Below are 24,885 nucleotides of genomic sequence, written 5' to 3'. Positions count from 1 at the left end.
ACACATCACCATTTTATTACAGTGCTATAAAATGCTTTGAATAATTTATAGAAGAAAAAGAATAAATTAACAGATGAATAAGAACAACTGATTAATAAATCTGTATAAATGGAAAAATTTGGGTAGTGATATTCTCCCCGTGGGTATATTCTGACAATCAAATAAGTTAAGTGTATAAGTGGTCCAGCACCTGGGACATAGCAAGGCCTCAGTTTCTTTACATAATCATTCTCTTCAGATGTACTACAAAATTTTGCAAATAACCTCATCACTCATATACTTACTTCTCATCTTTTTTCCATAGTGAAAATGTTTTATAGGAAATTGTAATAGTTTTTCCCATTCACCATATTGTCCCCTTAGGGAAATCTCAGAGTGATTTTTTTCCACAAACTTAGGTAACTTTTGACTTAACACAGAAAAAAGCTACAGGAGAGGTTAAAAAAAGAGAAAAGGAAAAAAATTGTATGTGAAGCAGAGACCGCTCAAAAATAGAAGAAATACCTTCAAATAAGTAGAGTGATAGTGGTATCAAGGTAGCTTTGAGAGGCTGGCGGCCAAATTGGGAAGGGAAGAAAATTATATATGAACATGATGTCATTATAGGTCTCATCTCAGATGTTCATTCCACTGGCATGAACATCTGTAACAACATGAACTGCTGTGTTGAGAATTTGGAAGTTATACCAGGACTCAGCATAAAAAAGTGCACTGATCAACTACCACTGCATTACACGTGTAGCCTAATGAGTGGTGACTAATTTTCCATATCTCTTATCTCTGTTCTATACAAAACAAGACAATAATAATGATGATGATTTTAAGAAAACTGGCAGTTATTATAATCAGTGAAAGTACAAGAAATATACATATTCAAAGAGATGAAGAAATGTTGAAATTATTTTTGTGCTTTACTTATATATATTATCACAGAGCTTAAATTTTTTTTTCACAGACATTCTAAAGAGTTTATTCCTGAAAAGAACCCCAGACGCTCGCATCATCCGCCACCAGCAAGTGGGGGCTGAACGGAGAGGAGCGGGCGGCACTGCCTAGGGTAAGGACCGGGCCCGAGTGCCCCGAGGGCAATCTGAGGGAGCTAACGTGAGATAGTAACCTAAACTGTGGGACAGCCAGAGAGAGAGAACTATCCCGCGAAAAGCCCAACTCTAAGGCACTGCCGGCCCGCTCACAGAACAAAGGACTGAGCGATACCAGAGGAGAGCTAGCCGGCTGCGGACCGCCCCATCCCCCGCCAGACACAGCGGGCAGGCGGGGCCCGCCAGAGCCGGAAAGGGGCAAACTCGGCCCCAGAGAGGGCACCCCCTACCAAACTGCAAACAGGCTCCCAGTTTCTAGGCAAAGACTGCCTGAGATCCCGGAGGGTCGACAGCCGCCGGGAGGGTCGCAGCCAGAGACCAGCTCCCCAAAACCGACACAAAGCACACCGGAGCCGGGCGCGCCCGTAAACCGAGGCGGGGACCAGGGAGGTGATAAGCCGCACCGCCCCAACAGGGGGGAGCGCGCTCGCCAAACTCCTGGCCGCCTGAGCAGCTCCGACCGGGAACGGCACAAGCCGTGGGTGAAACCGAGTCTGCGCCTTTGTGGAGTAACCGAGAGCCTGAACCTGAGTGGCTTAGACCTGGGAAGTGCACGCATCTCAGGGCCCACTCCCCGGCCCACTCCCCGGCGGAGTAACCTGAAGCCTGAGCAGGGTAGACGGGGAAAGCACACACGCCGTGAGCGGGGGCGAACCCAGTGCGGCCGAGACACTGCGAGCTCACCACACACACGCCAGATTTGCAGTGTTCCTTCCTCCCCACAGCACAATTGAACAAGCGAACCTAAAGAGATCACCTCCACCGCTTTGTTGCAGGGCGGAAATTAGATACTGAAGAGATCTCCAAACAGAAGCCAAATAAACAGAGGGAAGCGCTTTGGAAGGGACAGGCCAACAGATTAAAATCCCTGTAGTTAATACCGACTGCATTGAAAAGGACCTATAGATCTTGAAAAGTATAAGCAGGAATAAGGATCTATCTGAAACTGAGCAGATCCCACACTGCTCACAACAGCTCCAGAGAAAGTCCGGGATATATATTTTTTTACTATTATTATTTTTTTTTTAAATTTTTTTTTAAATTAAAAATTTTTTTTTCTCTTCTTTCCTTTTTCTTCAAGTCCTCTATTACACCTTTAAATTTCATTTTCATACCCACTATTAACTTGCAAAAAAAAAAACCCTATTTTTGAAGCAAACTACATACATATATCTTATACCTTTTGTTTTCTTTTTTTAATGTTTATTCCCGTTTTACTTTTTTTTACTGTTTTACTGTTTTTTTTTCTTTTTACACTGTTTCCTTTTTTCTTTTTTTTTATATTGTAAGTTTTATAAGAGTCTAACCTCTACTCTAGATTTTTAATCTTTGTTTTACATATTTGATATCAATTTTGTACATTTAAGAACCCAATCTTTAGGACCCATTTTTACTCAGGAGTGTGATCACTGGCCTGATTACTCTCTCCCCCTATTGATGCTCTTTCTTCTCCCCCAGGGAACCTCTATCTCCCACTCTCCTCCTTCTCTTCTCAACCCAATTCTGTGAATCTCTGAGGGTGATCTGGGTACTGGAGAACACTTCAGGAACAGGATACTGCCCAGATCTCTCTCTCCCCTCTTGATTCCTCCCTTTCTACTCATGCTCACCTCTATTACCTTCCTCCCCCCTCTATATGTATCTCTGTGAACCACTCTGAGGGTTCCAAACTGTGGAAAGCACAGAGGGAAGTGCTTACTGGCTAGATTGCTCTTTCTACATTTGAATTCCCCTCTTCCCCTCCTGGTCACCTCAACCCACCCCCCCCACGTCATCTCTCCATGTAACGCAGTGAACCTTTCTGGGTATCCCTCACTGTGGAGAATCTTTTCACCATTAACCTAAAAGTTTTATTATTGAGGCTGTATGGAAGGAGAAGTCTTGAGGCTACTGCAAGAATAAGACTGAAAGCCAGGGGAAACATTAATTAATAAGAGACCATCCAATAGCCTCCATATATACACTGAAACCAAGCTCCACCCAAGAGCCAATAAGTTCCAGAGCAAGACATACCATGCAAATTCTCCAGCAACGCAGGAACATAGACCTGAGCATCAATATACAGGCTGCTCAGAGGCACACCAAATCCATAGACATCTCCAAAATTAATACTGGTCACTCCATTGCACTCTAGAGAGCAGAAATCCAGCTCCACCCACCAGAACACCGACACAAGCTCCCCCAACCAGGAAGCCTTGACAAGCCACCTGTCCAACCCCAACCACAGTGAGGAACCTCCACAATAAAGAGGAACTTCATACTACCAGAATACAGAAGGGCCACGCCTAACACAGCAATCTAAACAAGATGAAAAGGCAGAGAAATACTCAGCAAGTAAAGGAAAATGAGAAATGCCCACAAAACCAAACAAAAGAGGAGGAGATAGGGAATCTATCTGAAAAAGAATTTAGAATAAGGATAATGAAAATGATCCAAAATCTTGAAAGCAAAATGGAGTTACAGATAAATAGCCTGGAGACAAAGATTGAGAAGATGCAAGAAATGTTTATCAAGGACTTAGAAGAAATAAAAAGGAGTCAATATAGAATGAATAATGAAATAAAGGAGATAAAAGACACTCTGGAGGGAACCAACAGTAGAATAACGGAGGCAGAAGATAGGATAAGTGAGGTAGAAGATAGAATGATGGAAATAAACGAAGCAGAGAGGAAAAAAGAAAAAAGAATCAAAAGAAATGAGGAAAACCTCAGGGACCTCTGGGACAATATGAAACGCCCCAACATTCGAATCATAGGAGTCCCAGAAGAAGAAGATAAAAGGAAAGGCCATGAAAAAATACTCGAGGAGATAATAGTTGAAAATTTCCCTAAAATGAGGAAAGAAATAGTCACAGAAGTCCAAGAAACCCAGAGAGTTCCAAACAGGATAAACCCAAGGCGAAACACCCCAAGACACATATTAATCAAATTAACAAGGATCAAACACAAAGAACAAATATTAAAAGCAGCAAGGGAAAAACAACAAATAACACACAAGGGGATCCCCATAAGGATAACAGCTGATCTTTCAATAGAAACCCTTCAGGCTAGAAGGGAATGGCAGGACATACTTAAAGTAATGAAAGAGAATAATCTACAACCCAGATTACTGTACCCAGCAAGGATCTCATTCAGATATGAAGGAGAATTCAAAAGCTTTACAGACAAGCAAGAGCTGAGGGAATTCAGCACTACAAAACCAGCTCTCCAACAAATGCTAAAGGATCTTCTCTAAACAGGAAACACAGAAAGGATGTTTCAACACGAACTCAAAACAACAAAGTAAATGGCAACGGGATCATACTTATCAATAATTACCTTAAATGTAAATGGGTTGAATGCTCCAACCAAAAGACAAAGGCTTACTGAATGGATACAAAAACAAGACCCCTATATATGCTGTCTACAAGAGACCCACCTCAAAACTAGGGACACACACAGGCTGAAAGTGAAGGGATGGAAAAACATATTTCATGCAAACGGAGACCAAAAGAAAGCAGGAGTCGCAATACTCATTTCAGATAAAATAGACTTTAAAATAAAGGATGTGAAAAGGGACAAAGAAGGACACTACATAAAGATCAAAGGATCAATCCAAGAAGAAGACGTAACAATCATAAATATATATGCACCCAACATAGGAGCACCACAATATATAAGGCAAATACTAACAAATATGAAAGGGGAAATTAACAATAACACAATAATAGTGGGAGACTTTAATACTCCACTCACACATATGGATAGATCAACTAAACAGAAAATTAACAAGGAAACACAAACTTTAAATGATACAATAGACAAATTAGATTTAATTGATATTTACAGGACTTTCCACCCCAAAACAATCAATTTTACCTTTTTCTCAAGTGCACATGGAACTTTCTCCAGGATAGATCACATCCTGGGCCATAAATCTAGCCTTGGTAAATTCCAAAAAATTGAAATCATCCCAGCCATCTTCTCTGACCACAATGCAGTAAGATTAGACCTCAACTACAGGAAAAAAACTATTAAAAATTCCAACATATGGAGGCTAAACAACACGCTTCTGAATAACCAACAAATCACAGAAGAAATCAAAAAAGAAATCAAATTATGCATAGAAACGAATGAAAATGAAAACACAACAACCCAAAACCTATGGGACACTGTAAAAGCAATACTAAGGGGAAGGTTCATAGCAATACAGGCGTACCTCAAGAAACAAGAAAAAAATCAAATAAATCAACTAACTCTACACCTAAAGCAACTAGAGAAGGAAGAAATGAAGAACGCCAGGGTCAGTAGAAGGAAAGAAATCTTAAAAATTAGGGCAGAAATAAATGCAAAAGAAACAAAAGAGACCATAGCAAAAATCAACAAAACTAAAAGCTGGTTTTTCGAGAAGATAAACAAAATTGACAAGCCATTAGCCAGACTCATCAAGAAACAAAGGGAGAAGAATCAGATCAACAAAATTAGAAATGAAAATGGAGAGATCACAACAGACTCCACAGAAATACAAAGGATCATAAGAGACTACTACCAACAGCTATATGCCAATGAAATGGACAACTTGGAAGAAATGGACAAATTCTTAGAAAAGTATAACTTTCCAAAACTGAACCAGGAAGAAATAGAAGATCTTAACAGACTCATCACAAGCACGGAAATCGAAACTGTAATCAGAAATCTTTCAGCAAACAAAAGCCCAGGACCAGACGGCTTCACAGCGGAATTCTACCAAAAATTTAGAGAAGAGCTAACACCTATCCTACTCAAACTCTTCCAGAAAATTGCAGAAGATGGTAAACTTCCAAACTCATTCTATGAGGCCACCATCACCCTAATTCCAAAACCAAAGATGTCACAAAAAAGGAAAACTACAGGCCAATATCACTGATGAACATAGATGCAAAAATCCTTAATAAAATTCTAGCAAACAGAATCCAACATCATATTAAAAAGATCATACATCATGACCAAGTGGGCTTTATCCCAGGAATGCAAGGTTTTTTTTTTTTTTTTTTTTTTTTTTTTTATAAATTTATTTATTTTACTTGGGGGCTAATTACTTTACAATATTGTAATAGTTTTTGCCATACATTGACAAGAATCAGCCATGGGTTTACATGTGTTCCCCTTCCCGAACCCCCCACCCACCTCCCTCCCCCTCCCATCCCTCTGGATCATCCCACTGCCCCGGCCCCGAGCCCTTGTCACATGCATCGAACATGGAATGGTGCTCTGTTTCACATATGACAATACACATGTCTCAATGCCATTCTCCCAGAACGTCCCACCCTCACCTTCTCCCTCAGAGTCCATAAAATTGTTCCATGCATCTGTGTCTCTCATTCTGTCCCGCATATAGGGTTATCGTTACCATCTTTCAGATTCCATATATATGCATTAGTATACTGTATTGTTGTTTTTCTTTCTGGCTTACTTCACTCTGTATAATGGGCTCCAGTTTCATCCATCTCAGTAGGTTTTTTTAACATCCGCAAATCAATCAATGTAATACACCACATTAACAAATTGAAAGAAAAAAACCATATGGTTATCTCAATAGATGCAGAAAAAGCCTTTGACAAAATTCAGCATCCATTTATGATAAAAACACTCCAGAAAGTAGAAATAGAAGGAACATATCTCAACATAATAAAAGCTATATATGACAAACCCACAGCAAACATTATCCTCAATGGTGAAAAACTGAAAGCATTTCCCCTAAAGTCAGGAACAAGGCAAGGATGCCCACTTTCACCACTACTATTCAACATAGTTTTGGAAGTTTTGGCCACAGCAATCAGAGCTGAAAAAGAAATAAAAGGAATACAGATAGGAAAAGAACAAGTAAAACTCTCACTGTTTGCAGATGACATGATCCTCTACATAGAAAACCCTAAAGACTCTACTAGAAAATTACTCGAGTTGATCAATGAATATAGTAAAGTTGCAGGATATAAAATTAACACACAGAAATCCCTTGCATTCCTATACTCCAAGAATGAGAAAACAGAAAGAGAAATTAAGGAAACAATACCATTCACCATTGCAACAAAAAGAATAAAATACTTAGGAATATATCTACCTAAAGAAACAAAAGACTTATATATAGAAAACTATAAAACACTGATGAAAGAAATCAAAGAGGACACAAACAGATGGAGAAATATACCGTGTTCATGGATTGGAAGAATTAATATAGTGAAAATGCGTATACTACCCAAAGCAATCTATAGATTCAATGCAATCCCTATCAAGCTACCTATGGTATTTTTCACAGAACTAGAACAAATCCTCTCACAATTTGTATGGAAATATAAGAAACCTCGAATAGCCAAAGCAATCTTGAGGAAGAAGAATGGAACTGGAGGAATCAACCTGCCTGACTTCAGGCTCTACTACAAAGCCACAGTCATCAAGACAGTATGGTACTGGCACAAAGATAGAAATATAGATCAATGGAACAAAATAGAAAGCCCAGAGATAAACCCACGCACCTATGGACATCTTATCTTCGACAAAGGAGGCAAGAATATACAATGGAGAAAAGACAATCTCTTTAACAAGTGGTGCTGGGAAAACTGGTCAACCACTTGTAAAAGAATGAAACTAGAACACTTCCTAACACCGTACACAAAAATAAACTCAAAATGGATTAAAGATCTAAACGTAGGACCAGAAACTATAAAACTCCTAGAGGAAAACATAGGCAAAACACTCTCCGACATAAATCACAGCAGGATCCTCCATGACCCACCTCCCAGAATATTGGAAATAAAAGCAAAAATAAACAAATGGGACCTAATTAAACTTAAAAGCTTTTGCACAACAAAGGAAACTATAAGCAAGGTGAAAAGACAGCCTTCAGAATGGGAGAAAATAATAGCAAACGAAGCAACAGACAAACAATTAATCTCAAAAATATACAAGCAACTCCTGCAGCTGAATTCCAGAAAAATAAACGACCCAATCAAAAAATGGGCCAAAGAACTAAACAGACATTTCTCCAAAGAAGACATACAGATGGCTAACAAACACATGAAAAGATGCTCAACATCACTCATTATTAGAGAAATGCAAATCAAAACCACAATGAGGTATCATTTCACACCAGTCAGAATGGCTGCTATCCAAAAGTCTACAAGCAATAAATGCTGGAGAGGGTGTGGAGAAAAGGGAACCCTCTTACATTGTTGGTGGGAATGCAAACTAGTACAGCCACTATGGAGAACAGTGTGGAGATTCCTTAAAAAACTGGGAATAGAACTGCCATATGACCCAGCAATCCCACTGCTGGGCATATACACCGAGGAAACCAGAATTGAAAGAGACGCGTGTACCCCAATGTTCATCGCAGCACTGTTTACAATAGCCAGGACATGGAAGCAACCTAGATGTCCATCAGCAGACGAATGGATAAGGAAGCTGTGGTACATATACACAATGGAATATTACTCAGCCATTAAAAAAAATACATTTGAATCGGTTCTACTGAGATGGATGAAACTGGAGCCCATTATACAGAGTGAAGTAAGCCAGAAAGAAAAACAACAATACAGTATACTAATGCATATATATGGAATTTGAAAGATGGTAACGATAACCCTATATGCGAGACAGAATAAGAGACACAGATGCATAGAACAATTTTATGGACTCTGAGGGAGAAGGTGAGGGTGGGACGTTCTGGGAGAATAGCATTGAAACATGTATATTATCCAATGTGAAACAGAACACCATTCCATGTTCGATGCATGAGACAAGGGCTCAGGGCCGGGGCAATGGGATGACCCAGAGGGAGGGGATGGGGAGGGAGGTGGGTGGGGGGTCCAGGAAGGGGAAAACATGTAAACCCATGGCTAATTCATGTCAATGTATGGCAAAAACTATTACAATATTGTAAAGTAATTAGTCCCCAACTAAAATAAATAAATTTATTAAAAAAAAAAAAAGAGTTTATTCCTATGCCAAAAATACCAAGTGACTTCCATGGTCAAATTTCCTGGGAAATAATTCCAATAATATTTATTTCCTTAAAAATGTTACTTTGAAGAGAGGAAGAGTTTACCCTTGTATGTCAGTTATCTTTGCTATATATCAGCCCAAACTCATGCTTCAAACATCCACGATCATTAACTGTGAACATTACACATTTGAAAATCATTGGACTAATTATAATTTGTTTTAATATAATACAAAGTATTAGTCTTGTTAAGCTCTCCATCTTGTTGAAGCAGCAAAGATATAAAATTGTTCTAACTGTATGAGATAATAAATAACCAATTGTTTTTGTTGAAAAAAACTTTCACTTTCCATAGTGAGTTCTGGTTCAATCAACTCACATAACACTGATAACAACAACAATAATAATAAACAAAAGTCTGTATTTACTGAGTTACCATGTACTAGCAATCATTCTAAGCTTTACATATATAAAGTTATTTAATGCTCAACATTAATACCCCATTTCTTACCAGTTAGGAATCTGAGGCATGAAAACTTCACTAATCACCCAAAGTCACTCAGTTAGCTAGTAAATGACAGAGCCAAAACTGACAGAGGGAGTCTGATTCCAGAGCCCCATATCAAACCCAGCACATTCTGTAAAAGGCAAAAAGGAGCAGTGAACATGGCTGAAAAAGCATTCTTCATACTCTATGAAAACAATTTTAAAATATACAGAAGACTCTTCCAAGCTGGATCATTTCAACAAAAACAACAATAAAATAAAACTTGACTATTTCTCAAATCATACCTCTTTGGAAACAGGAAGTAGGTCACAGAGGTAAAAATCAAAAGAAAAGAGATGATAATAAGAGAGACAGTCATAATGTCATCCCTGCTTTCCTGCCTCACACTGTCTTTAAGAAAATACAATGAAAAAGACTGATTATTTGTCTAGAAGCAAATACAGGGACTATGGAGGATACTTTCAACTAACAATGAAATCATGAATGATGCCTAACAAAACTGCTATTGAATGTAATTACAGATGATTTATTTGTATATAGCAAGGGTTGCTGAAGGGTTAAACTTGGAACAAAATTTCACTTTATCCCGTCTAAGTCAATACCTTCTGGAGAAAGGATGTGGTTGTAAGAAACTGATAACACTCAAAATTTGCAATCTGCTTTTTTTTTGTATGATCAAATAAAATTTATAAGGATAACTTAAAAGGAAAATTAGAGAGAATTAACTGTAAAAGCTGCAAATTAACTGTAAAAGTGAACTGTTAGGATGTTTCTATGTAATTAATCTTCCAGTTCAGTAATGGAGAGTACTAAAATTTTAACTTAACCCTTTAAGAGGATGATTTATTGGAGTGCCAAGGGGGATAAGGCCTCCCTATCCCATTAGATTTTCTTTTTAAAGAACACTTATTTTATGACTTCCTGGGTGGTTACAATTGAGAGATGACCTATGAAAGCTCTAAAGAAACAAGAACAGGATGTAGACAAGAAAATCCATTTTCATAACAGTGTAGTAGTTAAGTTCTACAATACAGATCTGCAAAGGAAATACAGAACTTACTCACATTGGTGGAGGGTAACTAAGACTTCCAACAAAAGGTGACATTTGAAGTGATTCTTAAAAAATCAGTAAAATCTAGGCAAGAAAAGTGTTAGACACTCAGTCATGTCCGATGCTTTTTGACCCCAAGAACTATAGCCTGCCAGTCACTCTGTCCATAGAATTGCCCAGGCAAGAATACTAGAGTGGCAATGGCGAAAAAAATTAAAGCATTACCCCTAAAGTCAGGAACAAGAAAAGGGTACCCACTTTTACTGCTACTATTCAACATTGTTTTGGAAGTTTTAGCCCCAGCAATCAGAGAAGAAAAAGAAATAAAAGGAATCCAGATTGGAAAAAAAGAAGTAAAACTCTGTTTGCAGATGATAGGATCCTCCACATAGAAAATCCTAAAGACACCACTAGAAAATCACTAGAGCTAATCAATGAATATAGTAAAGTTGCAGGATATAAAATTAATATAAAGAAATCCCTTGCATTCCTATACACTAGCAATGAGAAAACAGAAAGAGAAATTAAGGAAACAATCCCATTCACCACTGCAATGAAAAGAATAAAATACTTAGGAATAAATCTACCTAAAGAAACAAAAGACCTAAATATAGAAAACTATAAAACACTAATCAAAGAAATCAAAGATGACACAAACAGATGGAGAAATATACCATGTTCATGGATTGGAAGAATCAATATAGTGAAAATGAGTATACTACTCAAAGCAATCTACAGATTCAATGTGATTCCTATGAAGCTATCAATGGTATTTTTCAGAGAACTAGAACAAATAATTTCACAATTTGTATGGAAACACAAAAAAACCTCGAATAGCCAAAGCAATCTTGAGGAAGAAGAATGGGACTGGAGGAATCAACCTGCCTGACTTAAAACTATACTACAAAGCTACAGTCATCAAGACTGTATGGTTCTGGCACAAAGACAGAAATACAGATCAATAGAACAAAATAGAAAGCCCAGAGATAAATCCACGCACCTGTGGACACCTTATCTCTGACAAAGGAAGCAAAAACATACAATGGAGACAAGAATCTCTTTAACAAGTGGTGCTAGGAAAACTGGTCAACCACCTGTAAAAGAATGAAACTAGAACACTTTCTAACACCATACACAAAAATAAACTTAAAATGGATTAATGATCTAAACCTAAGACCAGAAACTATCAAACTCCTAGAGGAAAACATAGGCAAAACAGTCTCTAACATAAATCACAGCAGGATCCTCCATGACCCACCTCCCTTGGTAATGGAAATAAAAGCAAAAATAAACAAATGGGACCCAGTTAAACTTAAAAGCTTTTGCACAATGAAGGAATCTATAAGCAAGGTGAAAAGCCAACGTTCAGAATGGGAGAAAATAATAGCAAATGAAGCAACTGACAAAGAATTAATCTCAAAGATATATAACCAGCTCATGCAGCTCAATACCAGAAAAATAAATGACCCAATTAAAAAATGGGTGAAAGAACTAAACAGACATTTCTCCAAAGAAGACATACAGATGGCTAACAAACACATGAAAAGATGCTCAACATTACTCATTATCAGAGAAATGCAAATCAAAACCACAATGAGGTACTATCTCACCCTGGTCAGATGATGCTATCAAAAAGTCTACAAACAATAAAGGAGATGGTGTGGAGAAAAGGGAACCCTCTTACACTGTTGGTGGGAATGGAAACTAGTACAGCCACTATGGAGAACAGTGTGGAGATTCCTTAAAAAACTGAAAATAGAACTGCCATACGACCCAGCAATTCCACTGCTGGGCATACACACTGAGGAAACCAGAATTGAGAGAGCCACGTGTACCCCAGCGTTCACTGTAGCACTGTTTACAATAGCTAGGACATGGAAGCAACCTAGATGTCCATCGGTAGATGAATGGATAAGAAAGTTGTGGTACATATACACAATGGAATATTACTCAGCTATTAAAAACAATGCGTCCACCTCTAATGAGGTAGATGAAACTGGAGCCTATTATACAGAGTGAAGTAAGTCAGAAAGAAAAACACCAATATATTATATTTGTATATTAATGCATATATATGGCGGAGAAGGCAATGGCATCCCACTCCGGTACTCTTGCCTGGAAAATCCCATGGACGGAGGAGCCTGGTAGGCTACAGTCCATGGGGTCGCTAACAATAGGACGACTGAGCGACTTCACTTTCACTTTTCCCTTTCATGCACTGGAGAAGGAAACGGCAACCCACTGCAGTATTCTTGCCTGGAGAATCCCAGGGACGGCAGACCCTGATGGGCTGCCGTCTATGGGGTTGCACAGAGTTGGACACGACTCAAGCGACTTAGCAGCAGCAGCAGCAGCATATATATGGAATTTAGAAAGATGGTAATCACGACCCTATACGCGAGACAGCAAAAGAGACACAGATGTAAAGAACAGACTTTTGGACTCTGTGGGAGAAGGCAAGGGTGGGATGATTTGAGAGAATAACATTGAAACATGTATATTACCATGTGTGAAACAGATTACCAGTCCAAGTTTGATGCATGAAATAGGGCACTCAAAGCTGGTGCACTGGGACAACCCAGAGGGGTGGGATGGGGAGGGAGATGGGAGGCGGATTCGGGATAGGGGACACATGTACACCCGTGGCTGATTCATGTCAATGTCTGGCAAAAACCACCACAATATTGTAAAGTAATTAGCTTCCAATTAAAAAAACAAAACAAAACAAAAAACCCCAAGAATACTAGAGTAGGTAGCTATTCCCTTCTCCAGAGGATCTTCCCAATCCAGAGATTGAACTTGGGTCTCCTGCATTGCAGGCAGATTCTTTACCATCAGAGCCACCAGGGAAGTCACCAAAATCAGTGGCTCTGAAACAATAATTTGACTCACTTACATTTTATGGTTCTAGTAGAGATGGTTCATCACAGTTACATGAATAGGATCAAGAATCTTCAGATAAATTCAAAATCATTTCAATTATGTATATTATGATTCTCATCCCTTCCTCCTTCCCCATTTTGCACATTTCAGAAAGAAAACTTCTATGTAACTCTTTAGGGAAGTTGGAAATCAAGTTTTGTATTTTCCTATTAATATAAACCATAAAAAGAGATCTTTTAAAATTTAACCATCATCTTGAATTATCTCTAGAACAAAAATGGCAGATCATAAAGATACCAAAAAAAGCTTCACAACTGAAAGTAGAATGAACATGGATATCGCTCTATATCTTCAATATATACCCTATAACTCCAGAGGATGAGGAAGAAGTAGTAGGTGGGCTGGAAAGAGCCACATTCAGTCATTCATAATTATTTATAAACAACTCATATCCAGAATCTATCAAGAATTCCTTCAAGCCAATAGCAAAAAAAATAAGGAAGAACATAACAGTAGGAAAATGCACTAAACACTCAAGAAGGCACTTTATAAATTAAGAAATTTATGTGCCTAACAAACCAGTGAAAAACTACTAAAGCTTTCTGGTAACAGGAGAAATGGAAATTAAAAATAAAATGACTTAAGTCTGGCTAAAATAAAAATGTCTGACAATATTAAGTAATAGTGAGAAGCTAGAACAATAGAACTCTTATATGCTATTGTTGAGAAAAGAAACTCATATAACCACCTTGGAAAAGCTTTACATTGCCTCATAAATTTGAAATCACACATACCCTATGAGACAGCAATTCTACTGTTAGTTGTGGAGTTTAGAGAATTTCATGTACACGCGAGTGAGAATATAAACTTTTACAAGAATGTTCAGAACAGCCTTGTTTGTATTAGTGCAATAAAAGTCCATCAATAGCAAAAAGGGTTAAAAAAAACTGTAGTATGTTCATACAATGAAATATGACACAGCACAGAATCAACATAGTATAGCTACAAGCAAACAGATGAATCTTAAGAACAATGTTGAGAAAACAAAAGACCCAGGAGAATATATAGCATATGATTCCAGTTCAAAACTGGGAAAATTTAACTATAGTGCTTAGTATAATATATTTATGTGGTAAAATTATTAATAAAAGCAGGAGAGTGATTACTATAATAGAGGGTAATGTGGGAGTTATGATAGGAAAAAGAAAACTGAGGTTTCCAAAGTACTAGTGAAGTGCTGTTTCTTGTTTTGGGTGGTATAACACAGGTGGTATTGTGTTTCACAATTCAGTGATATGTACATTTATATACTTTTCTCTGTATTTCACACTTTAAAAGGTCAAAGAGAATTGTGAAATGCTGAAAAGCTAAAAATCCAAAAGAGATCAATTATTTAAAAAACAACAACAACAACGGAGAATCTTACTGAGTACCTACTATATGACAGGAACTATGCTAACTGTTGACACAGTATACAAAAGAGACACACAGTCTGACTCTCTAAAGGTCTGACAAAGATCAAACAAATAATTGTGAACATCATATTTAGTTAAAAACTGATTGATTGCTATGAAGGAAAAGTTCACAAAATTTCAAAGAGACACTGATGCTATCTAGTGAACAGGTGTCAAGGCTTCACTGAGATATAAAACTTAAACTGAAACTTTAATAACAAGCCTAAATTAATTTGGGTGAGAGCTGGAGGTATCTATTTCAGGCAGGTGGAATAATATGCAAACCAAGGAACAAAAAGCAGGCCAGTATGGAGTTTAGTAAAGAACAGTCTAAGATGAGGCTGGAGAAGTAGACATGGGCAAACCTGAAAGCACCTGGCGCCATACCAAGAATTCTGAAATTTCATCCCAGCAGCAAATGGCAGCCACCAAGGGTTTTGTGTTTTCTCCTGCAGAGGAATGGCAGGTTCCGATTCATAGTTTAAGCTCATTTTGGGAACTATGGAATGGATTATAGGGGGCAAGATTGTGGACACATAAGATAGAAGGCTATTGCAGTGGTCAAGGCAAGAAATTTTGATGACTTGCCCAGAGTAAAGGCAGTAGAAATGAGATCAGTAGAAAGATTTAAATGTATCTTAGGTGGCTACAGACCATGCTAAGAGAATGGAAGTGCCAAATTGCTATTTTGAGCAACTGGAAAGATGTAATGAAGGGACAGTGAAAGAGGAGCAGGGATGAGGGTGTAAGCAGGAAAAATCCAGGACTTTCCTGTTTGACAGGTAAGTGGAGAGGACAGGCAATTAGCTATGTAAGTCTGAAGTTCTGAAGAGAGTACTGGAATTTAGAAATTGTTACACATGGATGCTATCTGAATTCCTGAGAATGGATTAGATCACTTAATATGAAAATATAGATGGAAAACAAGTAAGCACATTCCATGATGAATACTTAGGATTTAGATTTAGAAGGAGTTTACTCAACAATAGGAATGAGTGGCATAAAGGACAATTAAAGTGTTAGTCACTCAGTCATGTCCGACTCTTTGTGACCCTGTTAATTGTAGCTCTCCAGGCTCTTCTGTCCATGGGATTTTCCAGGCAGGAACACTGGCGTGGGTAGCCATTTGCTTCTCCAGGGGATCTTCCCAACCCAGGGATGGAACCTGGGTCTCCTGCATTCCAGGCAGTTTCTTTACCATCTGAGTCATCAGGGAAGTTAGAGGACAATTATGTGGTTAACAACCCTGGCTTCTTGATAAACTGCAAGTGTAAAAGATAGTGAAATGCTGAAGTACAGTGATCACACATAGAAAATACTAATTATTTTCTAAATACTAAACATGTAAAATTCATACTTTTACATAATAGTCAAACAGTATCAAAATTTATCCTTTCTCAGCCCTGTGCCTTATCACTATGCTTCCTTCACCTTGTATAATGATATTATCTAAATGGTTTTACCTTACCCAAACTTGGTTATTTTCATAACCTATATATCAGTAAATTAAAAAAAAAGATATTTTTCATTTACCCTCTTTTAATTTTTATTACTCCTGTGGTTCTACTGTTTGTTACCTAAAGCACTGTTCAGATCACAGTACTCTGGGCATACAGTCAACAGTTCTGAAAAGCCTACCAACTTTAATGAGCACCTATGGCAGACTACAGTCCACAGAGTCTCAAAGAGGCGGACACAACAGAAGTGACTTAGCATGTATGCTCCACGTGCTAGTTACTTTTACAGGGTGGGGGATATGTTCTTGAAACAAATAAGCAAGATTCCTGCCCTTGCAAAGCTTACTTTCTAGTTGGGAAGCTTGATGCTAAGCCACTAATCAAGCATAAAATATGTTAGAGAGTAATGAGTGCTATACAGGAAAATAAAACAAATAAATCATGAAAGAAATGAAACATTATGTCCCTCCATCTTCAACCATGCATCTAGAAGTTTAATGGATATCTGTATCTGCCACTTCATTTCTCCTGCATTGTAAGACAGTACTTTCTCCTGGCCTCTAAGCTCCAGGAGGCAGGGATTATAATTCTCCATATCCCCCCACTCTTTTTACCTTGCATATACTGAATTCAAGGGCACCATTGTTTACTAAGTCATTGGTGCTCCTAAAAGATGCCAAGAAATCTTAATTCTTATAAGATTTACAAGAATTCACTGTAAATGACCAACAGCGATTAAAATGTACATAAAATCTCTAACTTACTCACTTTTTTTCTGCTACGGTTATTTGCTTCTGCTTATTCCTTAACTGCAGCCATGAAATTAAAAGACACTTGCTCCTTGGAAGAAAAGCTATGACCAACCTAGACAGCATATTAAAAAGCAGAGACTACTTTGCTAACAAAGGTCCATCTAGTCAAAGCTATGGTTTTTCCAGTAGTCATATATGGATGTGAGAGTTGGACTATAAAGAAAGCTGAGTGCCAAAGAATTGATGCTTTTGAACTCTGGTGTTGGAGAAGACTCTTGAGAGTCCCTTGGACTGCAAGGAGACCCAATCAGTCAATCCTAAAGGAAATTAGTCCTGGGTGTTCATTGGAAGGACTGACGTTAAAGCTGAAACTCCAGTACTTTGGCCACCTGATGCGAAGAACTAACTCACTGGAAAAGACCCTGATGATAGGAAAGATTGTAGGTGGGAGGAGAAGGGGACGACAGAGGATGAGATGGTTGGATGGCATCACCAACTCAATGGACATGAGTTTGAGTAAGCTCCGGGAGTTGGTGATGGACAGGGAAGCCTGGCATGCTGCAGTCCATGGGGTCACAAAGAGTCAGACACAATTGAGCAACTGAACTGAACTGATTACTTAACTATGTTATATGGTCTTAATAATGTTTATAAATTAGTTAATGTTTATCAAGATAGCAAATAACACTGTATCTGCATTACCACTACTGCTTTCTGGCTAGATGGCTTGTTACTTTCATCAAGAGGCTCAGTCTTCCGCCATTGGCTAAATTTAGCAAAGCAATAAATTGTGCTTATGTTTACTCGTTGATTTCTAAGTATAACTGTGATATTTTCAACATGTCTTTGATTACTGAAAGTCCCTAAAAGCAACAGTTCAATAAATAAATTGCAGGGTTGAGAAAGTAAGTTTTAATACTGGCACAATTAACCAGTAGATCAAAGCATCTAAAGGCAAACTCAGCAGAAGGAGAGAGGGTCTGGTGGAATGTCCATTTTGAAAATGCTCCTCAGGATGTTGTGGATCCTCTCCTGACAACCCTAATCTCTAGACACAATCTCATTTCACAGATAAGAAAGCTGAGACACAGAGTGATTATTAACTGGTGAAAGTCATATGGACAATGAAAGGCAAAGCCAGGATTAGAATTCAGGACATCTGTCTCTTGTCCTGTCAGGATTGTTTTCACTGTTTCTTGAATTTTTCAAACTGTGAGTGGAGTGAAGTCACTCAGTCGTGTCTGACCCTTTGTGACCCCATGGACTGCAGCCTACCAGGCTTCTCTGTTCATGGGATTTTCCAGGCAAGAAAACTGGAGTGGGTTGCCATTTCCTTCTCCAGGAGATCTTCCCGACCCAGGGATTGAACCCAGGTCTCTCGCATTGTAGGCAGACGTTTTACCGTCTGAGCCACCAGGGAAGTCCTCCATGAAATCTATGACACAGGGCAAGTCAGACTGAAAGCTGTCATGTTAAGCAAAGTTAAAGAGGGCTACTTTGGGATTTCTTAAAATCTAAAATATGCTAATGTTCATTGAGATTTTCCAATAGAAGTGTGTATAATTTTCAAATGTATTCGGTGAAAAAAAATTTTAACAGCAATCTTCTTCACAAAGTAATACAGAAAATCATTTGGGGAAATTAAACCTGATTCCTTAATTTTTAACTTATTCTGATTTCATTAAAACACAATTATAAGAGGCCCAGGAAGTATGGTTTACATATTATAAGGAATCTCTGAGCTGATTTTACTGAACTACCAAATAATGTAAGCTGTAAGGCAATTATTAATTTCTACTTAGTGCTAGGTCATGTCCCATGAGTTCATTACCCAAATGTGATATTTTGATCACTTAACAAACACTGTTCATTATACATAAATTTCAATACATACAAAAATAAACTATTTGTGTTTAGTTATAAAATAAAGGAAATTAACGGCATTCTATTTAAATAGATCTTAGTGAGTATTGGAAGACATCTATTAATTCCTGTAAATCATGTTTTATTTCCATTTCATGATGAAGGCATTTGAATTTTGCATTTCTGGCAAATATGTTTAAATTTTAATTTTTCCTTTGACAACAGGAATATTTGATTTCAATTGCTTTAAAATAAACTCTAAAAATCAATAACAAAGAGGACAAAGGAGTTTTGAGGCTGTGATAAAAATAGGTACTAAAATGCTACTGGTTATACAGGATCTGTTGTGAATAGGTCAGCTCAGGGTCCCAGGTAAACATCTTGTTTGTGTCCTGAAGCCTTGTTTTCTGCATGCCTTATACTCTCAGTAGGGTCCTCCTACTCGGGTCTAAACATTGGGCCACTGCACCCTATCGATCTTCTTTAAATCTCCAGAATAATAAATTTCAAGGCAACACAGCAGAAGCCGACTAAAGCCCTTTAATTACATCACTGCTGAAAGGAAATCATTGATCAATGGCATTATGGGAAAATAAACTGCCCCCCAAACCAGATCAAAGTCAATAAAATAGCTGACTAGCTGCCCCATTTGGGACTTCTGCTAGATTAGTGCTCATGGACAAGCAAAAGAGACGACTCTAACGCATGCTGCTTACTATCTTTTTGAAGTTCTCCCTGGCAGGTGTCATGCTCTGAGCATGGTTTTTGATTACTCTAATTAAATATAATATTATCAACAGATCTTCATATTGATCCTTAAAATCCCCCCTTCTAAATGAAAAATTAAAAGCCTAGAGAAAGGGCCTCATAGGGTACCAGGTTATTTTAATGATTTTACTCCTTCATCAATTTTCTTCATGGTATATTATTCTAATATTTACCAATACCAAGGTACCAATTAGCTTAAGAATTTTAAATAATGTGTAAAATAAATAATTTATAATTTGTTCTTCCTGAGATTAGGTAGTTCTTTTCCATTTATATGAAGTTACATTCCTTGGTTAAAGTTTAAATAATTTTTCCTAATAAATGTTGTTAACTGTGCTGGTCACTATTCTTTATTTATGGTATTATTTAAATACATTGTCTAACAGATAAGGCAATATGACAAATAGTTCATTTCTCTCAGTTTAGTTTGGAAAATTGTGAAAACGTTTTAAGAAAATATCTTTATAATAGCTTATAAACATTTGTTTATAGTTTCCAAATAGGCAAGCTTATTGAAATATTTAAAATCCTTTTAATTCTACACATTCACATTTCAAAATGTTGTCTTCTACTTGATTTAAAAAAACAATCTATGAACAAATCTGAAAGCCTCATCCCTTTTCAAAAAAGAGAAAGTATAAATGTATAACATGTAAATATAAATTTACTGGCACTTAAGTTTTCATGTACAACTTCAGCATTATATAATAATAAAACATAATGTCATCTTTAAAGTACATTTGAGAATTTTGAGAATAATGTAAATTTAAGAACATATAAAGAGAAACTGAAACTATCAGCTACAATGACTCATTTATGGGTATTACTTCAGCCACTGGACCCAAGAAAAGCTAATAGCCATGCCTTCTTCCCATTCTACATTTCTTCTTATTCACTCACTATTCCCTCAGGTGGTTCTCTTTGCTAATGCCCAAATGGCATCAACCTGTTGTTTAGCATGTCTATGAAAAGGCTAGCCTGCTGGCTAATTTACCAAGGGATTAAAGCCCTGAAACCACTTCAATCTGCTACTTTGTTTCCATGTAAAAGCCTTACGCATGACACCAGTTCCCTCATGTTAAAATTGAAAATCTCTTCAAAAGAAAGAAAAATTCAATGTAAGAACTGTTTAAGAGAGAAATTGCCAAAAATAATATTCTACACCTGTAAACAGTTCTATGACATTGTATTCTGTTGTCAAGTCCTGTATTATATACTAAAAAGAATTTCAGGTGTTAAATGTTTACCATTTCATAAAATTAAGCAAATTAACACAGGTACCAACAGTGGTATGGGGGTGGAGGGTTTGGGAGACCATAAAGATTAATGTAAAACCATATGTAGATATACTTTATTAACACAGCATAACATTGAATTAAAATTCATATTTGTGTGCATTTTGTTGAAAGACAAAACATTATGGTAACTGCACTGATTCACACTAGAAGATGGAAGTTCCCCCAGACAAGGAACCCTCTGAGTTCCTAGTTTTAATAATAATAAAGACCTAAAGATTCACTATTCTCATAAAAATTGATAGGTACATATAGCAGTTTATCTCTACAAAAAATCTGCTCTCTATTTTTTTTTTTGCTCTCTATTTTTTTAAAAATAGAATAAACTTTAAGTTGATAGATTTTACGCAGAAAACATTCATTTATATTTTTTCATACTTGTTTAATCATTTATAAAATAGTAATAATCACAGTGATATCTTTAACGACTTCTTTACTCCACAAAAACTATTACAACAGCACAAAATCTGTGCTATATGTTACCATTAAAATATTGAAAAAAACTTTATATTTTTAAAGTATATTCATTACCCAACTTGAGTGACAGCAAGTTGAACTGTAAAACTGTAGTGAACCTATATTTATTTCTTATTAAAAATAAATGACTAAAACACAAACACATTTCATTACATCCTTACTATACTTTAGTTAATAACATTTACCAATAACTTCAGGATTATCAGAATTAAGGTAAAACTGTGTATTAAAGAGGATAAGTTTCCATTTTAAGGTGATCTCAATTTTCTCTAAAAACTTTTGCCCAGGTAAGCTGAAAACAAAATTTAATAAATTTACTAGATGAACCATTATTTCACTAACGTTTATTTATTATAATCCTGAGAAGTTAGGGAGGAAAAAAGCACAATGATAAAACAGTTAACCGGGTAAAAGCTAAAGTATGAAGTAGTTCATAGCATGTAGTAGTGACCTTGATTAGATCATTCAAGGGGGAAGACAAATATCATTGTTTCTCTCTTCATTTCTTTACTATCATGACTAGTGTTCCTTGTACCTATTGGTGCCAACAGCACAGATTCGCTGGAATGAAAAACAATGCCAGGGATGGATGTGTCAGTGCCAAAGGCTTAAGAGAAAATGAATGTGCTCTAAGTTAGGATCTGTGTGATATTCAAATTCAAAGTACTTCACATAAGGACAGGACATTCAAGGTCCCATTTAAATCACAATTTTATTATAGTGACAAATATGAAATTCTGACTGCCAATAAAAATACTGAATTTGATGCACTTCAGTGCAAAATTCATGGCCTTGAAAGATATTCTGCAAGCTGTCACCCCCAAGGACCATAACGGATTTGTCTTTAAAGAGAAATGTTTATAGAGTACAAGTTACCAAATATATTTTATGTAAGATTTCACATTTTAAATCAAGAAACGTAAATTATTTTTCTTAGTTGACATTTATTGACAAAATTCACATTAAGTAGAATTTTGAGACACTCCTTAATCAAGTTCTATAATAATGAAATATATTTTACTATTCCTTTTCTATTAAAACTAATGTAAATTTCTTTCTTATAATTCATATCATGCATTGGTATATTAGATTTTATAAGGTTCATACTAATAATCATTAAAAAAATCTCTTACTAAATTTCTCATAAAAATATAAACACATATATTAATAAGCAATACTAGTAAAAACTTCAATTCAGCCTTTAAGCAATAGATAAAATAATTTACTGATTTTAATTTATTTTAAATAGTCAAGCAAAAATATCAACCAGAAAAACAAGGTGGTTTTCTAAACTTACTTCCTTGTTGGGGTATATTTCCTAAAAACAGAATTTTTAAGGCATTAAACAACTGCTAAATTTTACTTCTGAGTAAAATAAAGTTTGAAGTAAACTGATATATTATTGGGCACATCTTTCTTCACAAAAGTACCCACAATTTTCCTTAACTTACAGGAAAAAATTGAGAATAAACTGCATCATCAAGAATAATTTCTAGCAACCCCTATAATTCACCTAAACCAGACTTGCTTCTATGTCTCTAAAAAAGGAAGCAAGACACTGGATGCAAAGCTTCAACAAACTATTATTACACACTTTTCTAGTCCATTAAAAGAAAGTAATTTAATCAGTTTATAGTTTCTCAGGAAAATCTCATTCAGAGAAATTTTATTGCCAGCTATCTAAATAGTAAATACCTATTATCCTCTCAAAATGAGTTTTGCTTGCCAAGGGCAAACCCATTGCTGTTATTGTAGTGCTCTGTCAGAGAAACAAGAAGTTAAAAAGGTTATAAAGATACCATTAATGTCATGGGACTGTCTTGTCAGGACTCAAAAATGCTTAGTAATTGAGGGTTTCATTCAAAGTGTATTAGCACCCATACAAACAGCACAGTTAATATGATGCTTTAGGCTTTATTTTGTTATAGCCCAGCAAAATCACCTACAAACAGCTCAATACTGTAAACGTATCTGCAAGAAGGCACAACTCATTTTATCATTTAGTTCTAGCTTGCGTCTTTGAAGAAAATGTCAAAAAACATACACATAGCTTAAAGGCAAGTCTAGATCTAGCCAATGAGAATAATCAAAAAAAGCATAAATGATAACTAATTGGTCCTGACAGCATGTACCTTTGATAGAAGTATGAGGATAATAAGCAAAGGGCAAATGTTCTTTATTTAACTTATATTATTTTAATTTAAAAAGAAACTGCTGTTACAACACAGCTTATATTAGTGTTCATTAATATACAAAATTAACAAATTTGTATACTGAAAGAACAGGCAATAAGAAGCATAAATATTTCTACTTCTATCATTTAACTTGTTAATCCTTTGATGATTTACAGAAATAAGATCATAATCCTTGCTAATTTTCTGATTTTGGGAGCTTTGGGTTAATTATATGGAAAAGAAATGAAAGTGTTAGTTGCTCAGTTGTGTTCAACTCTTTGTGATCCCATGGACTGTATTCTGTCAGGCTCCTCCATCCATGGAATTCTCCAGGCAAGAACAGTGGAGTGGATTGTCATGTCCTTTTCCAGAGATTGAACCTGGGACTCCTGCAACGGAGGCAGATTCTTTCTGTCTGAGCCACCAGGGAAGTTCCAATTACACAGAAAATATTTTACTAAAACATTTTAAATTTAGGAAGTACACAATATAACTTCTAAAGTTATTCACCTGTCAGCTTTAACAATTATGTAAACAATGAACATTAAAGAAATGTTCATTAAACAATGAACATAAAAGAAAACCGTTAAAGATTTACTTCTTTAAATTTTTGAATATCACCTGTACTGTACTTATACTTCCTTTTCAGATCACGGTCAGTTATAAATATGGATATACAAAGTTTACAAAAAAGTAGCTTAATGAAGGATTAGTGTTTTAATAGCCATTGATATTTGCTTTCAATAAATCAAATGTCAGCAGAGTAGCAGAGAGAGAAAAAGCTCTCAGTAAGATGTTTTCTGACTGGGGAGGACATTGAGCAGCCAAACTTTAAGGACATCATATATCAAGTGATTGAAGGAGGCTTAGAAACAATTAAGGTCTACCCACAGTTATTAATACTCAAGGTAGGTTCCACTAACCCAAATATGGCTGCTGAGGAATTCTTTTCAGCTCTCAAAGGCCAGCTCTCAAATCAACTCCTCCATTTTTCCTAGACTATTCCTACTATTCCTTTTCCTCTGCATTTTGTATAAAATTCCACTGTTACACTTAGTACAGACAGGGAATGTGAACTGTTTATTTACATATACTCAGCACCTGTCATATTATCTACACATATAGTAAGTTCAAAAATGCTCATTAA

The 24,885-nt window shown here is 36.5% G+C and overlaps 1 protein-coding gene across 2 annotated transcripts in view; it reads right to left on the bottom strand.

Moving 5' to 3' along the window:
• RSRC1 (arginine and serine rich coiled-coil 1) overlaps window positions 1-24,885 on the bottom strand; it is a 427,216-nt gene that overhangs the window by 112,581 nt on the left and 289,750 nt on the right. The window lies entirely within an intron of this gene.

The sequence above is a fragment of the Giraffa tippelskirchi genome, chromosome 2 (genome assembly GCF_054371585.1).
Source record: "Giraffa tippelskirchi isolate mGirTip1 chromosome 2, T2T-mGirTip1v1.2.pri, whole genome shotgun sequence".
Taxonomy (NCBI): Eukaryota; Metazoa; Chordata; class Mammalia; order Artiodactyla; family Giraffidae; genus Giraffa; species Giraffa tippelskirchi.
This window is presented reverse-complemented; position numbering and strand designations above follow the sequence as displayed.